The sequence below is a fragment of the Sapajus apella genome, unplaced genomic scaffold, assembly GCF_009761245.1.
Source record: "Sapajus apella isolate SASKATOON/1434 unplaced genomic scaffold, GSC_monkey_1.0 scaffold15, whole genome shotgun sequence".
NCBI classification, from domain to species: Eukaryota; Metazoa; Chordata; class Mammalia; order Primates; family Cebidae; genus Sapajus; species Sapajus apella.
Window position 1 is genome coordinate 6,772,509 of NW_022436955.1, and position 23,459 is coordinate 6,795,967.

General features: G+C 34.9%; 1 long non-coding RNA gene across 1 annotated transcript; it reads left to right on the forward strand.

Annotated features, from left to right (window-relative positions):
- Nucleotides 1–1,168: 1,168 nt before the first annotated feature.
- Nucleotides 1,169–19,901, forward strand: LOC116555374. Its single transcript, XR_004270507.1, has 3 exons — nucleotides 1,169–1,179; nucleotides 4,922–4,926; nucleotides 19,817–19,901. It is a non-coding gene; the product is annotated as an uncharacterized LOC116555374 (long non-coding RNA).
- The last annotated feature ends 3,558 nt before the right edge of the window (nucleotides 19,902–23,459 follow it).

The following is a 23,459-nucleotide window of genomic DNA, read 5'->3' on the forward strand; positions in this document are numbered from 1 at the left end:
AAGTGACCTAACCCAATCTAACTATCAATTACATCTCTTTTCCTTTGCACAATGACACACTGACCCCTTTGATTATCTCTAATGCTTTGCCTCTATCCAATTTCTACCTTACTCCAATAAAAAAGGGGAGGATAAATCCACAGCTAGATTATTTATCAAGGCTCATGTTCAATATTGGCATCTCTTATGGAAAGTTATATAAAAAATAATGGGACAGACTTGGATATTGCTTCTGATTCAATCATTTAAAAAATTTATCCTAAGCATCAGGCCTGTTTCTTAACATGAGAAAGATGCCCACTGCAACCTTTTTGCAAAAACTAATATTCTCCCAATTTTTACAATGAATAGAATAAAAAGAAGAGAGACACACAGAGACAGAAACAGGTTAATTTCATTATTACCAACACAACCTCTGCCATCAGCACTACTATCCTGTTTTGCTTAAGGTATTTAACGAGATATGTCAGGTATGAATTCATGTTGTTTTTTGTTAAAATTGTATGCATTTTTAGTGCCTAATAAATGTTTGGCAGAAGGTTTACATAGTAGAAACTCAGTAAAGTTTACTAAATGAATAGAGACTACACATTAGGTATAAAAATTTTAGAAATTTCTTTCATAACAAGAATATTGAAGGTTTACTCATATAGTTTTGATAAATTACTATGGTGTCACCAAATGACAGACAGAAGATAATTGCTTCACTTTTTGGAAATCACTTAACCATTTGTTTCTACTTACTTATTTTAGAGGCAGGGCAAAATATGAGACAAAAAAGGTACAACTCTCCAGTCACAAACTAATTTTATCAAAAATGATCATAATGATGATAGTAGCTAAGCACAGGTTGAGTATCTCTGATCTGAAATGCTTGAGACCAGAAGTGTTTTAATTTCATATTTGTTGAGATTATGGAACATTTTTAGTGAACATTCCTAATCCAAAAATATTAAATCCAAAAATCTCCAATGAGCATTTTTCAGATTGTCATGTCTGTGCACAAAAGTTTTGGATTTTGGAACATTTTGGATTTCAAGTTTTTGGGTCAGGGATGCTCAATTTGTATGCATATTAGTAAGAATTTGAAGTGTTTTCCATATGTGATTTATCTTGTTAAATGTTCATAATTATCCATTTCTGAGCTAGAAGATTGATTAATTGCTAGGAAGGAATTTAGTGATTTATCCATGGTCATGTGAAAATTGTGGGCATGAGATTTTTTTTAGACGGAGTCTCCCTCTGTCACCAGGCTGGAGTGCAGTGGCATGATCTCAGCTCACTGCAACTTCCAACTCTCTGGTTCAAGGGATTCTCTTGCCTCAGTCTCCCAAGTAGCTGGGATTACAGGCAGGCACCACCATGCCCAGCTAATTTTTGCATTTGTAGTAGAGATGAGGTTTGTGGGCATTAGATTTATACCTCATTTTCTAATTTCTGTGTCTTTTGCTTCATGTACCTCACAGATTCTACTTACTTATTGAAATGGTGAGAAAAACTCTATCAATAGTCAAATATATAAATAAAATATTATATATGATAAAATACTACACAATAGTGATAGCAAATTAAACATTATTGTGTCTATACATGTGCAATTATCTATTAAATAAAACATTGTACAAAAGAAAGCAGACACAAAGAGTGTGTACAATATCCTTTCACTTATGGAATGTTTAAAATTATAAAATCTAAGATATTAGAATTCAGGTTACCTTTGGGCATAAGAGACAATGACAGGAGGGAGTACAATATGGAGTTTTTGGAGAAGTGAGTATGTTCTGACTCTTGAATAAAGTTCTGTCTTCGCAGGTGTCTTCTTTTTGTGACATGGCTGCTCATCTGTCTGTTCACTTAAGAAGTACAGGATTTTCTGAATGTAGGCTATAATTCAATAAAGTTTTATTAACATGACAAATGCTAAAAAACAAGATTGATAACAGGTAAGTAATTTCCATTTAAAAACATAACAAAAAGCAGACCATAGGGAAAAAAAACCCAAATGTTCACTGTGCAAATCTTAAGTTTTTAAGCCCTTATAGAAATACATAGTATTTACTTGGAGTAAATATTCTATTTTCTAACAAATCCATGTGCTGTTTATTTGAAGAAAGAAAATACTTTATTGTAACAGAGTTATTTTATTAGACTTTTAGTGCTCCCAGATAATAGAAGTCACTGAAAGAAGTAATACAGCAATATTTATTTTTATGTATAATACCAGCTAAAAAAAGCAGAGAAAACACATAATATATGACATTTGGGTCAAAATTAATTAGTCTATATCAATTTCTTAATTATCTAAATATTGTTTAAAGGAAAATACTAATTATTAATCTCACCTAAATTCACAGTTGCTTTTACTTTTATTTTTCTTACAACATTTAAATCAGAATCTCAAAAAGAAGGTCAATGCCAAGTTATCAGAAGCTGAAGAACTTTCTAAAGTTTATTCTCTATGTATGCTTATATAATTCATTATATCTTAAAATATGCTTATGTTATACAGTGTTTTATTTCTATGTTGGTCATTTTTGTTAATCTTGAAATGCTCGTGAATGTCCAAAACAAAGGAGCAGATTTTGATATGTGCAGATTGATTCACAGATACATGTGTTGGATGGGGGGACTGCTTTGTCTTGAGAAAAATATTATAAAAAATTATACAATAATTTTACAGCTTAGATAAAATGAACAAATTCCTTAACAAAGAAAAACTTACCAAAAATGACCCCCAAAAGAAAGATAATATTTGAATATATCTCCATAAAGTTACAATTTTGAATCTTTATACAAAACATGCATCTGAAAAAATTCTGGGCCAGAATGGTTTCACTGGCAAATCACATCAAACATTTCAGGAAGAAAAAATGCCAAACTTGTAAAAATATTTTAAATAAATAGAATAGACACACCAGTACCAAACTTGTTTTATGAAGTTAGTATAGTCCTAAAATTAAAACTTGATGAAGATACCATAAGAGAATAAAATTATAGAATAAGATCCCTTACAATCCTACACTCACATATCCTTGAATGTATTAGAAATTTATGTCCAGCAACATATAAAAGAATACTAGTTTATTTCTGTGAAAGGCGGAATAAACCCCCCAAAGATGCCCAGGGGCTAATACCTGGAACTTCCAAAATCAGGGTATGTGACAAAGAAAAATTAAGGTATTAGGTAGAGTTGGGCTTGCCAATCAGCTAAACTTAAATATTAAATAGGTTATGTTAAATTATCTGCACAGAATAACAATGGTCCTTGCAAGTAGAACAAGGAAGAAGAAGGCAGAGAACAGAGAGATGGCAGAGTGACAAGGACTCAGTCCAATGTTCTTGGCCAATAAAGTATGACTTGCATAATTTGAGAGTCAGTATAGGAGTTGGTATTAACTGTGGGTCTTTTAAAAAAACTTTTAAGTTTAAGGGTACGTATACAGGTTTGTCATGTAAGTAAACTGGTGCCATGGGAGTTTGTTTTGCAAATTATGTCATCACCCAGGTATTTAGCTTAGCACCCATTAGTTACTTTTCCTGAGCCTCTCCCTCCTTCCACCATCCACCCTTCTGTAGGCACTTGGGTCATTTTTAATCTTGAAACCTTTATTATTGGAAAAAATAATAAAATAAATGATATCCAATTTTAAATCAACGTAAATTCATGCAGATTTTAAAAAATCTGTTACCTTGCCTGGATTTAAACACTATTAAAATTATGCACATCTTCAATGAATAAATCCAGTTTAAGACATTGGAAAATTACATAAATGCCTATTGATTTCAGGGAGTTAAAAAGATGGTATGAAAAATGAATGATTGATAGATTTAAGAAGGTAGACAGGGTGGAAGGACAAGTAAAATCTTGATTGCATGGAGAAAAATATTGATACATTCTATCTTCACATCCTGTGGAAGGATCATTTGCACTATGGTTCCAGCGGGAGCTCTGGGGCAATTGTTTTAGTTTAGTCATGCCCCAGGAGCTTGTTAGGAATGCAGATTCTCAGACCCTTCCCTGGACTAATTGAAGCAGAATTTACATTGTCACAAGATTGGAAGTCCATTTTGATGATATGCTATCTTGAGAAGAAGCATGGTATTATAGTCAAATAAGTTAAAATGATAGGTTTAGAATATATATGTACAGAATCAGAATCATTTTTATTTTATTTTTACTGCTCTCCAAATTCCTAACCAATATATGCATCCCAATATGCTCTACATTACCGCCTATAAATATTCCTAAAATTTGACAAATTGATTTTATTTCTGGGAGTTTATTTGCAGCTAAATTAATACAAATGGAGGGAAGACAAAAATAAGAAATGACACATCACTGTAATACATAAGACATAAAAAGAATGATTTTTTAACACATAGAAGGCCAAATAAACGAGGGACATTCCTACCATAGATTAGAAATTATCTAACATATTATTACTATAAAATTTATAATAATGAAAATAGAGGTTATGATATAAAACTGAATAATAAAAAGGCAAACATATATGTATTATGATCACAATCAAATGAACATTAAAAACTAAGCATATTTCAAAGGAACATTTCAAGAGTTTACTAAAATCAGAGTTTATTCCTTTGCCAGTGGAACTGTGAGTCATTTAAAAATTTTGTTCAGTTGATAAAATGTTTCTAATATCTTTAGCCAGATACGTTAATTTTAAAATAAAAAAATAAATTAATTGGTAATAGTATTTTTTGGATATGAAGACACTAAAGGCTAAAATTGGAATTCCTTTTGCTGAATATGAATAAACATACATGCAATAAAATAGGGCAGGAGAAAAAATTCTAAGTTGTCCTAAATTCTTTCTCTTACTGAAAATAGGACAATGAAAGAAGAATTCTGCCTTGCCCTAAATTCCCTCTGTTTTTGCTAAGTCAGCACTAATAAGAGAGAAGGTGGCATTTTTGACATATAGTTCTGATTGTCACCCAGAGCACAGTTACTGCCCACCAATGTGTAGTTGAAGTTAACTCTTGGAGAGTCATTTTATCCTCTAGAACTGTAAATATGTAAAGAATTCTCTGTGAACACAGTAGAGAAACGTGTGTGGAAGGGGAAGGATCAACGGAGTTATTTAAAAATGTCTACAGCAATCTGTGAACCAGCTTCATTTTGGGTAGCAGAATGAAACTAAGAAATGACTCCGTGTTCTACTTCTCTCACCAAAGGTATTGCTTTCTAGACCTCTTTGATCAAAATCAATCTAGGCTCTCCCTGTTAATTTCGAATAGGCCAGAGTGTAATTTAAATACAATGGAAATATGTGTGCCTATTATTTTTAACAAATTTTATCATACCACATTCATGAATTAAAATATTTGATATCAAATAAGATCAATTTATAGAATCATGACAAACACATTTAATTTGTTTAGACTAAATAAAATATCTCAATTCTACATAATTTAAAATGGATTTTTACACAAGATATCTTTAAACGTTTATTATAGATAATTGAAAAACTTTGAAACACCAAACCAGCAACCCTAAGCAGCTCATTATTATAAATATACTACTATTCTGACTGCTATCTGTAAACAAAATCATAGTTAATTTAAAAAATGACAATAACACAACACAAAATCAACATTCCCAATACTTTTACCATGTGCTTGTTTGCTTCTGAAGAAATCAATCATTCACCAAATGTTATGAAGACAACTTTAAACTGCTATTCCTGTTTCTACTCTCACTCTCTACTCTTGGAAAGTCTTCAGTCAGGAAGGCCACTGACTTTGGGCACTGAGACATTCCCCCCATTCCATCCCCCCCAAAAGTAAGCAAGTTTTATTAAAGCCTTCTATCCTTTATCCTTTGAAGCAATTATTTCCACTTTCTAAAACAATATCAGATAAAATCTCTTACTATACAGTTGTCACAAATATTTCATATACATAGTTTTAAAACGTTAACATTCTCAGATGCTGAAGAGGATGTGGAGAAATAGGTATGACTTTACACTGTTGGTAGGAGTGTAAATTAGTTCAACCATTGTGGAAGACAGTGTGGCAATTCCTTGAGGATTTAGAACAAGAAATACTATTTGACCCAGCAATCCCATTACTGGATATATACCCAAAGGATTACAAATTATTCTGCTATAAAGATACATACACAACATATGTTTACTGCAACACTGTTCACAATGGCAAAGACTTGGAACCAACCCAAATGCCCATCAACAATAGACTGGATAAAGAAAACGTGGCACATATACACCATGGATTACTATGCAGCCATAGAAAGGATGAGTTCATGTATTTTGCAGGGAGATGGATGAAGCAGGAAACCATCATTCTCAGCAAACTACCACAGGAACAGAAACCCAAACACCACATGTTCTCACTCATAAGTGGAAGTTGAACAATGAGAACACGTGGACACAGGGAGGGGACTGTCACACACTGGGGCCTGTCAGGGGTTGGGGGTAGGGGACAGATAGCATTAAGAGAAATACCTAATGTAGATGACAGGTTGATGGGTGCAGCAAACCACCATGGCAGGTGTATGCCTATGTAACAAACATGCAGATTCTGCACATGTATCCCAGAGCTTAAAGTTTAATAACAATAATAACTCACAAAAGTTTTAGCATTCTCAAGCAAAAGAAAGTAACATAATATGAAACATGAACTTTTACTTCTTTTTATATGATTGATATAAAATCATTGATTACTAGAAAGGGTTATAATTATTTTGTTTCTCAGTAATATCAATTTATTGTATTAAAGAAAGAATATGTTAAGTCCTTCAACCAAAGTAGAAACAGACGCAACCATCTGTAATATCCCTGAAAGAAGATGATGAATAGATATTTCTTGTACTTGAATGTGAAATCCAAGGTGGGAGGGATACTTCATCATCATTCTATATTCACATAACACAGCATTTGAACATTACTAGGTTCTTAATAAACTTAATATGTGGATGGCTTGGTGTTCTTGTTGAAGTGGTTCCTTGCAATGTGGAGTATAAAGTAAGTAAAATAAGTGATAAGGATGAAAAAGTTACTCTTTTTATTAAACTAATATCTCCTTATACTGTCTAATCATTGCTTTTTATTTCTGAGCATTAAAGCAAACCATAAGTTGGCATCAATCAGATTCAGACAACAGAGAAAACTGCCTCAGGTTATATCAGTCAGTATTTGTGAAGAGTTATCAGAAAATCAGTGACAGAATTAATAGAGGTGGTGGTAGAGATTGATTACTATTGAAGGAAAGAGGGGCAGGAAGATTATTTTAAGAAAGAAGTTAATGTCTGGACAAAGATTGTTGAAGCAATATGCAATCTCAAGAGTATATGTGAAGAGTAATATGAAGAAAATTAAAAGAAATGCATCTAAAATGCAAAAGAAAAACGCTAGAGTGAAGGGCAGAGCAAAGGGCAAATCACACATTTTCTTTGGAAAATTATTGAGAGGTTAGGTAAGAAAAACTTTCATTTCCTTGTAACAAATTTTTAATCTATAAATTCCAAATGTGCCAATCATTTATCTGAACAACTTTTTATGCTAAGTTGCATTCGACATAACCCAACAAATGGTGGGTAAATACTTAAAATGGTGTTATTGTGTCAATATTTGTAGGATGTGCAAACTTTGGTCCCAGATGCCTAAGCTATTTGAAAGTAAAATTACCTAAATTTTTTTTCGTTAATTATTTTAATCAAAATCAGCATTCTCCTAGAAGATACAGTACCCCGGACATGTTTGGATTATTGTCCACTCTTTAAAATATTATTTTAAATGAAAAGCAAGACCCTTCTCCCCAGTAGACCCATATTTGTTTGATTTGATTTGAAGGGTTCTCTTTCATGGGTTCTTGCTGAGACTTTTTCATCACAGAGCTGTGAGGCTTTGCCCTTAGCCACATAGTTACTTGCCCATCTTCACTTAATGGCACTCATAAAAATCGCTGAATCAGAGCGAATGGTCTGTGTTTCTCCCACTGCCCTAGTCCTTACAGCTCTTGTTAGGGGCTCATTGGTTGCTATTGGGAACATTCGCTAAGGGTCTGTAGCTTGGGTATTGAGCAAAAACTTCTCCAAGGAGTTTTGTTTCTCTTTGTTTTTGCATTTTAAACAGTGTTGAGAAATGCTTCAGATATGATCTTCCCTTTGAAATAAAATTCTCTCAAGTTGTTTTAATATCTCTCACTGTGCAGCTTTCGGAAGCTTTCACACCCTGTATCTTTAAATGCCCTTTGTTCATCTTTGCAAGCATTATCCTTGAAATATTGAAAGTAAGATGGATCTGCTACTTTTGTAATAAAAACGAACGTACCAGACTTATTCATCAAGGTCAATATATTAAGCACACAAAGGACATAAGTACTTCTCACTGAGTTCCTTTTCACCTATCAGCTGGGAACTTGGTACTCATTTAAGTTGTGATTCATTAGCCATTGGGGTCTGTCACTTGCCAAGATCACAGACTCTTATAGCCAGAAGGAACTGTAGAGGGTTAGAAATTTACATATTAGTACTCAGATGAGAAGTGTAAATGCATCTTCTTGACTTTATATAACTGACCTATTTTGCTTTCTTGAGCAAGCATCCTGCTGTGTTACGAGGTATGGAAAAAAGATATTTTTAACATGTTAATTAAAAGCATTGTAGTTACTTTTGATTGTAAAATATGCTTTTCAGCAACTCATCTTTTTATAAGTAAATGCTAAAATATTCAGTTTTCATCTTCCTAGTGCTCCTTCTGAAGGTAGGAAGTGTTTGGGTGTGCAGAGGCTGGTGAGCTTCAGTGGTTTTTACAAAGGCATGTGTGGGCATGATGGAAATTAACCTGGAGTATGAATAGATAAAAACTGGCTTTGCGGTCCAGTATGGTTGGGCCAGACCCCAGGAATGCTTGTTGTCCTGCTGTAATTATTAATATTGACCTTGTTACTCAAAAAATGGTAAGGTTTAGACAATACAATGAATGGTCAGTCTAAACAGATGAGGATGACAGAAGCTAGTAATGGTGACCACAGTCCATGGCAGAGCAGTTACTTTGTGTTTGATCTGATGGTCTGAAATCTAGTACATATATTATTTCATTTGGTTTGTTTATTAATCCAGCCAATATCTGAGCACTTTTCATGTGCCAGACACTCTCATAGGTTCCAGGAGATTTGTCATTAAACAAAACAGCTAAATCTCTGCTGTTTGGAAGCCTACATATTAATGTTATTGATTTATGGTCCACATTTTGAGAAACATGAAATGATTTAACTTATTTTATAGATGATAATAAAAGGCCTCCAAAGTACAATAACTTGTCCAAAGTCAAGTAATGGGTTGATGGCAATTCATAATTAGAATCCCAGTGATACACAGTATTTTCTTGACACTTTCACAGGACTTGTGACAGGGGTGCACTGTTTATTCAGCCCACCCTGCTCAACCCCTCTTGGGGGATAGCATGCCAGTGAACAAGTATGGGAACCAGCCAGCTGCTTCAGTACTGGCCGGAGCAACTCTGCTCACTTGGGTCTGCTGCTCTCCACCCCTCGTGGAAGGGAGTGTGCAGGTGAGTGAGTTCAGGAACTGGCTACTTTAGTGCCAGCAGGATCTAATTCCGTGTAGGTCCCATAGCAGCCTCCAGGTGGGGGTGCCTATGACTCCAAGGTCCCAGAGGGCGTGTTACAATGCTCTCTTAGCTTCACCATCCACAGACAGCAGTGTGTTATCAGCTCAATGAACCCTTTGCCTCATTGCATGTAGCGGCTGCCCTTTACCAGAGAGGGCAAAGGGCCAGTGTGACAGCCTTTTTGGGTACCTGCAGTTGACACATCCCAAATTCTTGTCTGGTGCCCCAGAGGAGTGAAGTCATACAGATGAACTGAAGGATGTTGAATGTGAAGAATTTTATTGAGTGATGAAAGCAGTGCTCGGTGGAGAGGGGAGCTGGAAAGGGGAAGACTTCACTCTCCCTTGAAGTCATGCCACCTTTTTGACTCATCCAGCCACCATCTCCGAAGTCAGCTAGATGCCTCTCTCTGACATCTAGCTGCTTCTTCCTTATGTTCAGCCACTTCTCCCCTCTGCCAATTGAGTCTGGGGTCTTTATAGGCACAGGCTGTGGGCAGGGTGAGCCATAGGTAGTTTTGGAAAAGACAACATTTGATTGGTAAAAAACACTATTCAGATAGAACCACTTGGTAAAGAGCAGGCACACAGGGATATAAGTTCTTACTTTGGATGGTGGGTTTCAGGCTTTTTAGCACAAAGGTGGGGTTTTCTCAGGGACCCACCCCTATCTCTGTCTCCTGCCTCTATCATTGAATCACCAGTTTCCCAGAAAAAATGGCTTAATATTCCATAATGGATTGACAGACTACATTCTATGGGAAAAATCAGCCCACTGCCTGTTTTTATGAATAAAGTTTTGTTGGAACATAGCCAAGCCATTCATTTCTGTGTTATCTACAGCTGCTTTCACCCCACAAAGGCAGAGAAAGGCACAGTTGAGTAGCTGAATCAGGTAGAAAATGGCATGCAAAGTCTAAAATATTTACTGTGGAGTCCTTTGTAGAAAATGTTTGCCAACCCTTGTTCTGAAATATAGGCATCTCTGCTCCTGACAATCTTATTTAAGTAGGTAAAACCTGACAACATGGGCTTGTAGGCATAGACATTTACCACCTGTGTGGCCTTGAGCAAATCAATTAACCTCTCTGAGATTTAATTACCTCATCCGTAAAAGGGAGATGATAATTAGTGCATTGTTAGTAGTGAAGATTAAATTAAGTAGTGTATGTATACAGCTGGTAAAAGAAGAGAAGGTAGTTATTAACATTTCTAGTTGGATAGCTGCTCCATGAGCTGTCATCTGTAGAGGGTGGAGGTATGGGTTAAAATTTTTTCCTTTGTTTTTTGTGCCTTAAGAACCAACAGCTTCCTGGGAGCTTTTGCACATGATTTAATGTGAGGATTACATACAGTACTCAGGAGTGAGCAAGGAGTCTGGGCTGTAGTAGCCTTTCAGTTCAGCAAAAGACACTTTTACTTATAAATTTGTGGATGACTACTATGAGGCTTTGAAGCCGTGAGATTGGCTTAATGAGAAGAGAGGAATGAGGAGCAATTACATTTCCATCAGGTGGACAACAATGCCCTTGATAAAGCTACTGGAACCAAAGCGTCCTCCTTCCTCTCAGGTATAATCGTAGAAACACAGCCCTGATTGATTCATTAAACGTGGGTTTATTTTTGCTTCTGAAATTAGCTATCTTTCAAGGTTACTCCATGATCACAAAGGACTACATTCCAATTTATAGTGGAATTGTTAAGCTGTGAAAGTATCATGAGAGGTTGGTTCTTAGTACCCATGAAACATAAACCGATCTTAAAAAGCGTTTGGAAATTCTGTGAGAACCCCTTTGCCATTTGTAATGCTGCAATTGAAAGAATCAAGACCATAGATTGCTACAATTGTGTCTAACTTCATCTAACTTATTATCAAGTTAGTTAATACCTGTCCAACCCTAACTACATACCAATGTTTGTGCTAAGGGCTTTATAAACATTATCCTAATAAAAATTCATGGGCATCTTATGATGTAGGCACTATATTACACTTATTATATAGATCATGAAATAGATCTATAGAGTCTCAAAGATTAACTAGTTTGTGGTAGATTGCACAGCACTGAACTATAGAGGTGGAACTGAAGTACACAGCAGGTTTTCCTAAGTACGGGAAACATCCTCTGTAATTACTTATGTCTTGTTTCTAGGTTTGTACTTATGTCTGTTGAGGGCTCCTCTGTAAAAACTTCACTGGCGACACTCAGATTTTACTTCATGGCTAGTGTATTTCTACCTACATCCAAAAATCTACTGCTGTTATGCCTAGTAAGTGGATATTTACTGGCATATTTCTACCTGCATTCAAAAATCTACTGCCGTTATGCCACACACTTTAAGTAAGTGGCCGCTTCTCCACTTAAGATGACCAACAAAAATAAAAAGTCTCTATCAAGGTTATTTCAGGTTTCCTCTTTTCCTTCTTTCTGCTTATTGTCTCTTGTGTTGATATAGTATAATGTTGGTACAAAACTGTTACTGGCATAAATTTTCAATTGTTTACTCAGGCTCTTTCTAGGATATGAATAAGTCAATATTTAGTGTTTATTATTCATGTTTTAGGCATGTGGCAAAATGTTATACATGCAATATCTCATTTAATCTTCACAATAATTCTGAATTAGATATTATCATATGTATTTCAATGCAAAGAAATGAGCTTAGAGATATCAAATAATTTGATCAAATCTACACCACTCGTAAAAGTAAAGCTAGTATTCACACCAAAATCCATTAATTTCAAGGTCCATGTTATTTTAGCATGTTTTCATAATTTACCTTGAGGGTCTATTTTTTGTCAGTTAAGGGTATTCAATCTTATTTTAAAATACTGGATTCTGAAAAATATTGCTAATCACTTATTTCTAAGAGAATGGCTCATTCTTTGTGGTTCTGAATTTTCTGTCTGCCTTCATTCTTAGGCTGCTGCAATCTTTGGCTAATCTTCTTCCCCGTCTCTATACATCACTCTGTCCAGGTATGGTGAACTGTAGCCTTTTTATTTAGCTTCTCTTTGATGCTGGAAATGCTAACTTCCAATGTAGTCTTCATTTAAAATGCCTCCTTTAGAATCAAGTAAACACTACCTGTGAATCACTACTTACTGTCCATCCTACCTGCTATAATGCAATATATTTTTGTTGTTGTTTTAAGTTTCCTTGTGTTAAATGATTGATTCATTCTTTAAGCAAGTTCTTGCCAGAGTAGAGAAGCTTTGAAAAACACTTAAACTTAGTTGTCTGCTGGTGGAAACCCAAACATTGCTTTAAACTGAAGAAGAATAAGAGATAGAAAAAGCTCAGAAATAGCAGAGCTGGTGTAATATCCTTGTTAAAGGCATAAAAATTGAGATCAAGGAGATCTGGGTTTGGATCCCAATTTTCCTACTTAGGGAAAATATGGACTTGGGGAATTATTTAACATTATTAAGTCCTATTTCTAGTATATGAAAACAGGTAATCAGCATTCTTTTTTTTTTTAAGATGGAGTCTCACTCTTGCCCAGGCTGGAGTACAGCGGTGCCATCCAGGCTGATCACAACCTCTGCCTTGTGGGTTCAAGTGATTCTCCTGCTTCAGCCTCCTGAATAGCTGAAATTACAGATGTGTGCCACCATGCCCAGCTAATTTTTGTATGTTTAATAGACACAGGGTTTTGCCATGTAGGCCAGGCTGGTTTCTAACTCCTAACTTCAGGTGATCTGCCCGCCTCAGCCTACCAAAGTGCTGGGATTACAGGTGTGAGCCACCACACCTGGCCCTCATCTGCATATTTCACAGAGTTGTCTGATCAGTCTGTACTTGTTGAGTGCCTACTATGTGTTGATGTTCTTGTGAAGATTGAATGGGTTGGCTGGCATAATGAATTAACTAAGCCAACACAAACCTTAAATGCCAACCACCAGTCTTCCTAGGGATGGGGAATTTCATTCAAATTTCCTTTATTAGTTATAATTGTTTTAAATGAACCTCTCTGAGTAAGAATTCTCTTAGCACTATTAGTAGTAAGGCAGGTTAGGGACATAAGGAAGTTCTCTGAGAACATGATCACAATACCTGGTCTGATAAAACCTTAACTTGTAAATTGTAAAAGTTAAATGTCACAACATAGAATATATTCATCACAGCTGGTTAAAGATGTAACAAATTGCCTTAATTATGGGTTAGAAAGCAAACCATCAGAAACTGCTAGAAAAAATGGAAGTATGTGGTCACAAAATGAGGAGTGCAATCAATTGAGAGTTTGTGAAAAGTTCCATGAGAGAAACAGGCTGCTAATAGAGATGTAGAAAATAGATTTTAAACTCTCACTATGATTTTCATGCAAAACGATGCCATGACACTGGCATTGCCTTAGGGAGAACTGATCTCGGCTCATGTAATCCTCCTAAGGCAATCTTCAGGGAAGATGATTTCCAAAACTTAACAACTGTCTGCTGTGTTCAATGCACTTCCAGGCAAGTCACCTTTCAAAAAACGCATGTTTTGAATGGTGTTGATTTCAAGTACTCCTTGATTTTCTCTTTACTTTCTCCATGTAATTCTAACTATCAAGAGCAAGAGGGGCTCTTCAACAGCATTGAGTTCAAAGCTTTTATTTGGCACACAGAAAACAGAGACTCAAATATGTTAAGTGACACACAGCTTGTCCAGAAGGAAGATCTAAAAGGTTGAAAATATTTATAGAAAATGGTAGCTGCTGTTTCATAAACAGCTATTATGTTGCATGCACAAGGCTAGGAGGCCAATTCATTATCCCATTTAGTTAACAAAATTAGACTATGAGTAGATACTGGTGTTTTATTTAAGAGCGGGGAGAAGTAAAGCTTGGAAAATTGAAGTGACTTTCCCAAGTAACAACTGATTTACTTGTAATCTAAACACAGATGTTTGATCTCCAAACTCATCTTGTTTCATTTCTACAAATTACCTTTCTACTGATGTTTACTTTAAAAAATCTAAGGTAATAAGTAGGATAGTCTTGAAAAAGTTTCATATAAAACCTACTAAGAACAAATATTTTGATGTCTTTTTTCCTCCTTATTACCTAGGTATTTTGCTATAAACTTATGGTTTAGAGATAACTGTCAAAAGAAAAGTCAGAGTCTTTTAGTTGACATGAATATTTTATTGAGAGCACACTATTCGAGAACAGAGAGACTCCAAAATATAAAATGGCAAGAAACTCATCTCCTGAATGTTATGAAGTTTACAAAACAGAAAAAATATATTCATACATCTTGATTCTTATTGGTTATTTTACAATATCTTTCCTTTTAGAATGATCAGAGCAGGTTATGTAGGTAACAGATAATTGCAATCTTACAAGGAAAATAAAGTAATGCTTACAAGAAAATAAACATCAAGCTTCATTTCTGGCATTTCTGGAATCAGTCTTTATAAGTGGGCTATTGGCTCAGAAGCAAGGTTTTCCCTCGATTTTTATTTTTATTTAATGTAACTTTATATCTCAAGGAAAACACTCTTCAGGATTTTTTTTGTTATTGTTTATCTCATTCAGAAAAAAGCACTTGAGTGGGTTAAGAATGCTTAACCCTTTATCAACCTGATTGATGATTTCTGGAAACACAATTTACTATACATACCTTAATAAGTTACTGGAAGTTTCATTCAATTGCTCAGAGCATTAGAAAAAAAAAAAAAGTTGTTCTGTTCCATATTTATTCAGCCATGATTAATCTACTGTTGAATAATAAGTTTTAATTTCCATTTCTTGAATATATTTATTAATTTACCTCCTGCCAATATATGGCTCTGGTTGCCACTATTTAGAATTTATTCCTGTTCTTCCTAAGTATCATTTGCATAATGGAATGACAAGGTCCATTCACTGGCAGTTGGTTGTGGGGTGTTGGACAGAGTGACTGTGTTGTAATTAGTGGCATCTGGCCTCTGGTTTCATTAGCATGCAAATGGAGCTACTAGAGACCATGAGAGCCTGACAATTTCACAACAGTCCCTACAATGCATATCTGGTTTGATAAGCATATTAGTGGGATGGCTTCTTATAAAAGAATAAAATCTGTACCTCTGAATGAGTTTGACTGCCAATCTTTGCATCCTAGAATCTTAAGGAATTCTCTGTCAAAGAAGAAAACAGGTCTGCAGTATAACAATCTCAATCATTTCTTTCCATTTTTTAGGCTATTAAAAATGTAATCCAAGCTCTTATTTCTGCCTACACTGTCCCCGTTCCCCAGTCAAATCCTTACTCATCTCCTTGTCCTCTTTACTTTCCTTAAATAAACGATTTGGTTTTCAGCTCTATAAAATACACTCTTGTTGTTTTTCTCATGGCATTACCTTAGGCGGGAGATAAAAAGGCTCTGTATTTCCTGTTTCACTGTATCCAGACTCTTCGCTATGATCTTCATGCTTCTGTTACAATCACTGGTAGGGAGTGATTGCAGACATATCTTAATGGATACTTGGAATGTATCAAGGATTGCTTTACCCTCATTTAACCTTCTCAATAATTCAATGAATTGGAACTACTTAAAGCTTTATTTAAGAGAGAAAAATAAAAAATAAAGAACAATAAAATGAAGCTCAGAATAGTCCTGTACGTTTTTTGAGGCCATCCAGTTCACATTATAGCCAGGATTTGAGTTCAAACCTCTCTGACTGTAGAACCCCAATTATTCTTGTAGAGACTTTTCTCTTCCACCTCCCAAACAGACACAAATTCAGTTTAAAGAGCAATTTGATGCCCTGACGTTTCTTTAAACAAGATAATTTTATTCTTACAGAAATGTTCTGAGACTCACAATTTGTAAAATTGATCACAGTGACAACTCTAGAGGTTTTACTTATTCTGATTTTTAACTAGGTGTGTATTTGGTTTTTGTACTTTAGTGTGATTTTATTCCTTACCATGTCATGGATTGACAACAGTTTTTTTCAAAGAGTGAAATGCAGAATCTCAGTTTTCTGGGATACTTATTGGTGTTATATGACAATGGTGTTTCTTAATTTATTAATTGCAAGAAAATTTGGGTTAACTTCATTACAATGTTTTCTCTACAAGAGAATTTCTAAAAGCCTTCTAACATGTTAATGTAAATATGCCTTACTTCAAGGGAGGCTGAGAAAGTATCTCTTATTTGCCTTTATTGTGTGAAGTTCTATTTGCCATCAAGGAAGAAGTTATGGAGGTTTCTGGTTAAAGACCACTGGGTAAGGAATACTCTATTTCTAGTAAATCTGCATGACCTTGGACAATAATTTAAAATGTAGCCCTATATTTTTCAAAGGTCTCTGAGATCTCTTCTAGAATCATAAATATTATTTATGGTTTGATCCATAGCAAGTACCTGAAATATAGGAGAGTGAAACATGTCTCAAATTGTCACTGTAAATAATGAAAGGAGATAATTAATGCAAAGTACATCGTTGCTTAGTGTAGAGCAAATCCTCACTAACGAGTGCCTAATTTAAATATGAATCAATTTTTAGAACTTAATATTTTGTTCTTTTCCTTATTTACTACAACTAATTTTGAAAAAACTACAATTTGAGTGATGGGAAAATCTCACTACCATCATCGTTAATAATCATCAGTAATCAGCAGTGAATTAATAGCAGTGGCCTTTCTCTGTTGCTATCAATTATACACATTATTAATGGATTGACAAAAATCTGCCAAGGCATAGATTGTTAACAGAAATTGACACCTCGGTTATTGCCAGTGTCAGAAATTAATCTCGGAGAGTGCAACCATGCCCCATTAAAATGCATGTTGTAGTGTTTTACGACGTGGAATAGAAGATCTTTGCTGTAAAGTGATTTGGGATACAGGCTTGAGGGAACAATGCAGGTACATATCTCAGAGAGGAAATGTGGGAACGGCCCACACGATAGTTCAGACACATACCAAGATCTATTCTATAAAGGTTATGGGTCATTAATCTGAACCTCTGTCCAGTTGTTAAATAAAACCTAGAACAACCTGGATATTGTAACAATTAAAACACAATTTCCTTTTAAATTATTAAATCTTAGAAAAAAAGGAAACCAAACATTTATTTACTTAATTCTCTGAGTAATGTTACAGGGAAATTGAAGATGAGGAAATTGAGATTTGATATTTAAATTGCCCAAGTTAAGGTGCATTTGGTAAATGAAAGAGCTAAGGATTTAACACACTTTCAGAAGTACAGGCATTTTTCAGAGTATTGCATTGTCTACCTAGAGCTTTTAAGGTTTGAGAGAAATACATGGTGTAGGTGGCTAGGCAGAGGGGATAGTAAAGGGACATCTGAAATAGTGCATGGGAAAGAGCTTGACTGCAGCTTTTCTTATTTGCCTCATAGGTGCTTAGTACAAGGCTGGCTTCACCACGTACAGTGAGATGCCAACTCCATTTCCTTCCTCGGGAGGTCAATGATATTGGCTCCATGTTTACATTATGTATCTAGTCTGCTATTCTGGCATACTAAATGTGTTGTGATTACAAGCATCATTAATGAGGAATTTGCCTGTGGTGACTCTTCTTACCAGCTGTGGCTGGGTTCTTGCTCTATTCTGAATCTCTGATGCTCTCAGATAGGATCCTACTGGTACTGGATCTTGTCCTGAGTTTCACACCGAGTTGAGTTCATAGATGTAACATGGTGAGAATACACCCTTCACCCGTGAAGACTTGGGAATATCCCCAAGATTATAACTACTACTCATAGCCTTCCTAAACACCTTAAAGAATTTTTAAATCACCAGTAAGTGATACAATAACATAAAGAAGTAGTGTTCATGGGATACGTACCTTACTTTGAAAAGAAAAAAGAAACCCCAAATAATTATCCTATGCACACATGTGCAAGGCCTTAGGAACATTCTGCCCCCTCATCTTGTTTGGGGGGGCTCATATACACTACATCCCCAAATGTGTCAGATACCATCTTAGAGTCTCATATCTAGCCTAACTTCAGCATCTCCTTGAGCATAATTATTGAATCTTTGCATGTCCTTTGCTTGTAATTTGTGCTGCTTTTTCAACAAAACTTGTAGAATATTAGTTTTTGGTTATTTTCCACCATTATGAGTATAAAAATCCTATGTGGGACACTAATATCATGTACTGTGTCAGAAACGGTGGCTATATATGCATTACCTCTTTGATTCTTTATTCTTCCATTGAGGTAAAATATACATCTTTATAAATTTAAGTATACAGTTCAGTAGTAAAAAATACATTTATATATATTTTCCCCCTTCACCTTCCCTTTCCTATTACTGTTCCCAGCCTCTGGTAGCCACCAGTCCACTCTCCATCTTCATGAAATTAAACTTTTTAGCTCTCACATATGAGTGAGAACATGTGACATTTGTCTCTCTGTGCTTGGCTTACTTCCCATAACATAATGACCTTCAGTTACATTCATTTTGACATCAGTGACAGAATTTTGTTCTTTTTTATGGCTTAATACTATTCAATTTTGTATATATACAACATTTTCTTTATTCATTCACCTGTTGAAGGGTACTTTGGTTGATTACGTATCTTGGCTAGCGTGAATAGTGCTGTAATCAACATGGGAGTGTAGATGTCTCTTTAACACATTGATTTTATTTTTTGTTTTTTGGATATATACTCAGTTATGGAATTTCTGCATATTATGGTAATTCTATATTTAGTTTTTTGACAAAACTCCATACTCTTCTCCAGCGTGACTGTACTAATTGGCATTCCCACCCACAGTGTGTGCATAAGGCTTCTTTACTCCATATTATTTGCCTTTTTGATATGAGCTATTTAAAATGGGGTGAGATAATATCTCATTGTGCTTTGGATTTTCATTTATACCCATTTTGATAAGAATTTTTATAATAAAAGGAAGTTGAGTTATATTGAACACTTTTTCACTATTATTCTAACAATTATATGGTTTTTGCTCTTCATTATGTTAATGTGATGTGTAATGGTTAATTTTTGAAAGTGTTGAACCATTCACCCTGGGATAAATCCCGCTTCATTGTGGTACATGACATCTTTAATGTATTGCTGAGAGTTTTTTTTGCCAGTATTTTGTTGAGGGTTTTTCATGTATGTTCATCAATAATATTAACTTGTTAGTTTTCTTTTTTGTTGTGTCCCTGTGTGGTTTTCCATGAGGATAATTCTGGCCTCATAGAATGAATTTGGAAGTATTTCCTCCTCAATTTTTTTGAATATTTTGTGTAGGATTGGTATCTGTTCTTTAAATGTTTGGTATGATACAGCAGTAAAGCCATCAGATCCTAGGCTTTTCTTTGATGGAATACTTTTTATTATGACTTTGATCTTTTTATTATGGCTTTATATCATTGGCTTGTTGAAGTTTTCAGATTTTTTATAATTCAATCTTTAGGGTGTGTGACCACAATTTTTTTCTTTCTTTCAGGTTTTCCAGTTTGTTAGCATTTTGCTATTCACAGCAGTCTCTAATAATTCTATTTCTGAAGTTTTATGTCTCTTTTTTCAATTTTGATTTTATTTATTGGTGGCTTATCTCTCATTTTCTTAGTCTAAAAATTTTTTAAATTTTCTTTATCTTTTCAAAAACTTATTTTATTTTCGTTGATCTTCTGTATTTTTAAATCTTAATTTTATTTATTTCTGCTCTGATTTTTATTTAATTCCTTCCAATTTAGGGTTTAGTTTTCTTGCTTTTCTTGTTCCATGAAGTTTATTATTAAGTTGTCTATTTGATGTCTTTCTACTTTTTGCTATAGGCACTTATTGCTGTAAATATCTCTCTTAGTATTGCTCTGCTGTATCCCCTAGAGTCCAGTGTGCTATATTCTCATTTTCATTTGTTTAAATAAATTTTTAAATTTCCTTCTTAATTACTTCATGGACCCATTGGTCATTCAGGATCAGGTTGTTTAATTTCTGTTTGTGTGTTTTCTGCAGTTCTTCTTGTTATTGATTTCTAGTATTCTGTTGCTGTCTGAAGATACTTGATATGATTTTTAGTTTTACATATTTGCTGAGGCTTCTTTTTGGCTAACATATGATCTATTCTGGAGAATATATCATGTGCTGATAAAAAGAATGTGTAGTCTGCAGAAGTTGGGTTAAACGTTCTGTAAATGTCAACTAGGCCTATTAGATTTAGCAGGTAGTTTAACTCTGATGTTTTTTGTTCTGTCTGCATGATCTGTCCATTACTGAGAGGGGGGTGTTAAAGTTCTCTACTATTATTGTATTCCTGTCTATCTCTATATTTAGATCTATTAACTTAGGTCATAAATACAAGAATTTTAAAAAAAGCAAAAAAATACAAAAGCTTTCTACACTTCATCTTTTCCATATTTTGACTTTGACTTGTCTCATTTTACATTTTTTATATTACCCATCTGTTAACAGGTTGCTGTAGCTATTATTGTTTTACATATATTTTTCTTTTGGGCTTCATAGTAAAGTCATGAATTAATTGCACACCACCATTACACTAATGTGGTATTCTGACTTTATTCATGTGCTTAGCTTTACCACTGGGTTTTATACTTTGAAAAGTTTTTGCATATTAGTGATTTTTCTTTTTCAGATTGAAGAACTCCTTTTAGCATTTCTTGTAAGATGATTCTGGTGACGGTGAATTTTTTTATCTTTTGTTGTCTTGAAAAGACTATCTCTCCTTCATATTTAAAGATTTTTTTTTCTTGATACAATATTGTTAAATGGCAGTTTTTTATTCTGAGCACTTTGAAAATGTTGTGATACCTCCTTGTGCCCTATATAATTTCCTTTGAGAACTCTATTGCCAGATGAATTAGAGCTCTTTTACATGTTATTTTGCTTCTCTCTTTCTGTTTTTAAGATCCTTTAGAGTTTTGAGAGCTTAATATTATACACCTTAAGGTAGTCTTATTTGGGTTGAATCTGTTTGCTTTTCTCAGACCTTCCTGTACCCAGATATTTATATCTTTCTGAAATTTTGGAAACTTTTCTGTTATTATTTCCTTGAATAAGATTTGTACCCATTGCTCTTGTTTAGTTGTCTTTTGAACACCAATAATTCTTGGATCTGATCTTTTTTGTTTAATTTTCTGCATCTTGGAGGTATTCCTTATTTCTTTCATTCCTTGTTCTTTTTTTCTCTTCTGACTATGTATTCCTAAATACCATGTTTTCAAGGTTATTGATATTTTTTCTCTGCTTGGCCTGTTCTACTTTTGAACACCTCAAATGAGTTATTCAGTTCAGCAAATATAGTTATCAGTTTCAAGATTTATGTTTGAATTTATTTTCTTCTTTCTTTGATTTCAATTCCTTTGCTAATTTTTTATAATAGATTTCTGAATTGCTTCTCTGGGTTATTTAGGAGATAATTTTGTTTCCTTAATACTACTATCTCTAATTCTTGGTCAGGGAGAGCTCAAAAATTACCATCTCATTAGCGCCAGTCACTGGATTTTTGCTTTGACATTTTACGAATCTCATGATTCCCTGTTTGCTGTTGTTTGTTTTGGGTATATGTCTATGTCTTTGCTTTGAGGGATTGAAGTTATGTATTCCAGTTTTATCTGCCTTGTTTTGTCCTTTCATTTGGTATATTTGCTTAACAAATCTTTGCCGCTAGGTCACTGCCTCTTTTTTGGCTCTAGACTGTGCCTTTACCCCAAGTTCACCTCAGATCTATAAGTGATCAGAGTGCTACTTGTCCTAAATGGGAGTGGTCTCAAAGAGATTATTCCAGCAGTGCAGGGAGACTGTCTAGGGCTTTGTACCCCAGGGGACCTGTGGAGCATAACTCTTACACTGTGGGGCTGCTGAACTGCCACTCTGATTTACACATACTTTGGCCAAATTACAGAGCAAACTTGTCAAGACCAGCATGCTAGTCTTGCTCCTCACTTTTGACTCTGCCTGTCCCCAGGGAAACATCTTCCTTCGGGTAGTCACAATGTTGCCCAGGGGAAAGGCAAGGACAGGTTTCCTGCCAGGATATCCAAGGTGGTGGTGAAGTTGGTTGATCACCTTAATATCACTTTTTCCAGTGTAGAGACCAAAATTTAAGGGGGAGATTTTCCACATAATTGATGTCCAGCAGGCTGAGGAAGAAAAGAAATTTGCAGATGTGGTAGACCAATTTTCTTATCATCTATTTGGAGGTTACTTTCACTTCTTTGGAGCCCCAGGAACTCTCTTATCTCGTATTTCAGTTGAGAGTGGTTGCTGGTGGAAATCTCAGTCCTATAGGTGTGTTTGTGGTTTTCTTTTGGGTGGGTAAAGCCAGCTTGCTTCTGTGCTACCATTTTGGACCTGGAAGTCCACATCTTGATTCTTATACTCATTTGTATTCGTTTGCTAGAGCTGCCACAACAAAATATCACACACTAGGAGACTTAAATAACATAAACCTATTTCCTCAGAGTTCTGGAGGGTAGATATTCAAAATTAAGATGTTGGCAGATTCTGTTTCCCCGAAGGCCTCTCTCTCTCACTTATAGATGATCTTAGCATTGTGTCTTTACATAGTCTTTCACATGTATTTTCTTCCCTCTTCTAATAAGCACACCAGTCATGTTTGGTACCCACCATATGAACTCATTAATTACCTCTTCAAAAGCCCCATTTCCCAACACAGACACATTGGGGTATGGGCCTTCAGCATAGGAATTTTGGTGAAGGGGAAACAGTTCAGTCCATACAATCATCCAAATAAGTAGATAAGAGTTGATCCCCATCTTACAGGTAGATAATATTATTCCTGCCTATCATAAAAATGATATTTAATAACCTTTGTTAAGATACCAGAAAAAACTTAAGTTGATACCTTCTAGAGACCCAGGTATCCAACCTTTTGGCTTCCCTGGCCACATTGCAAAAAGAATTGTCT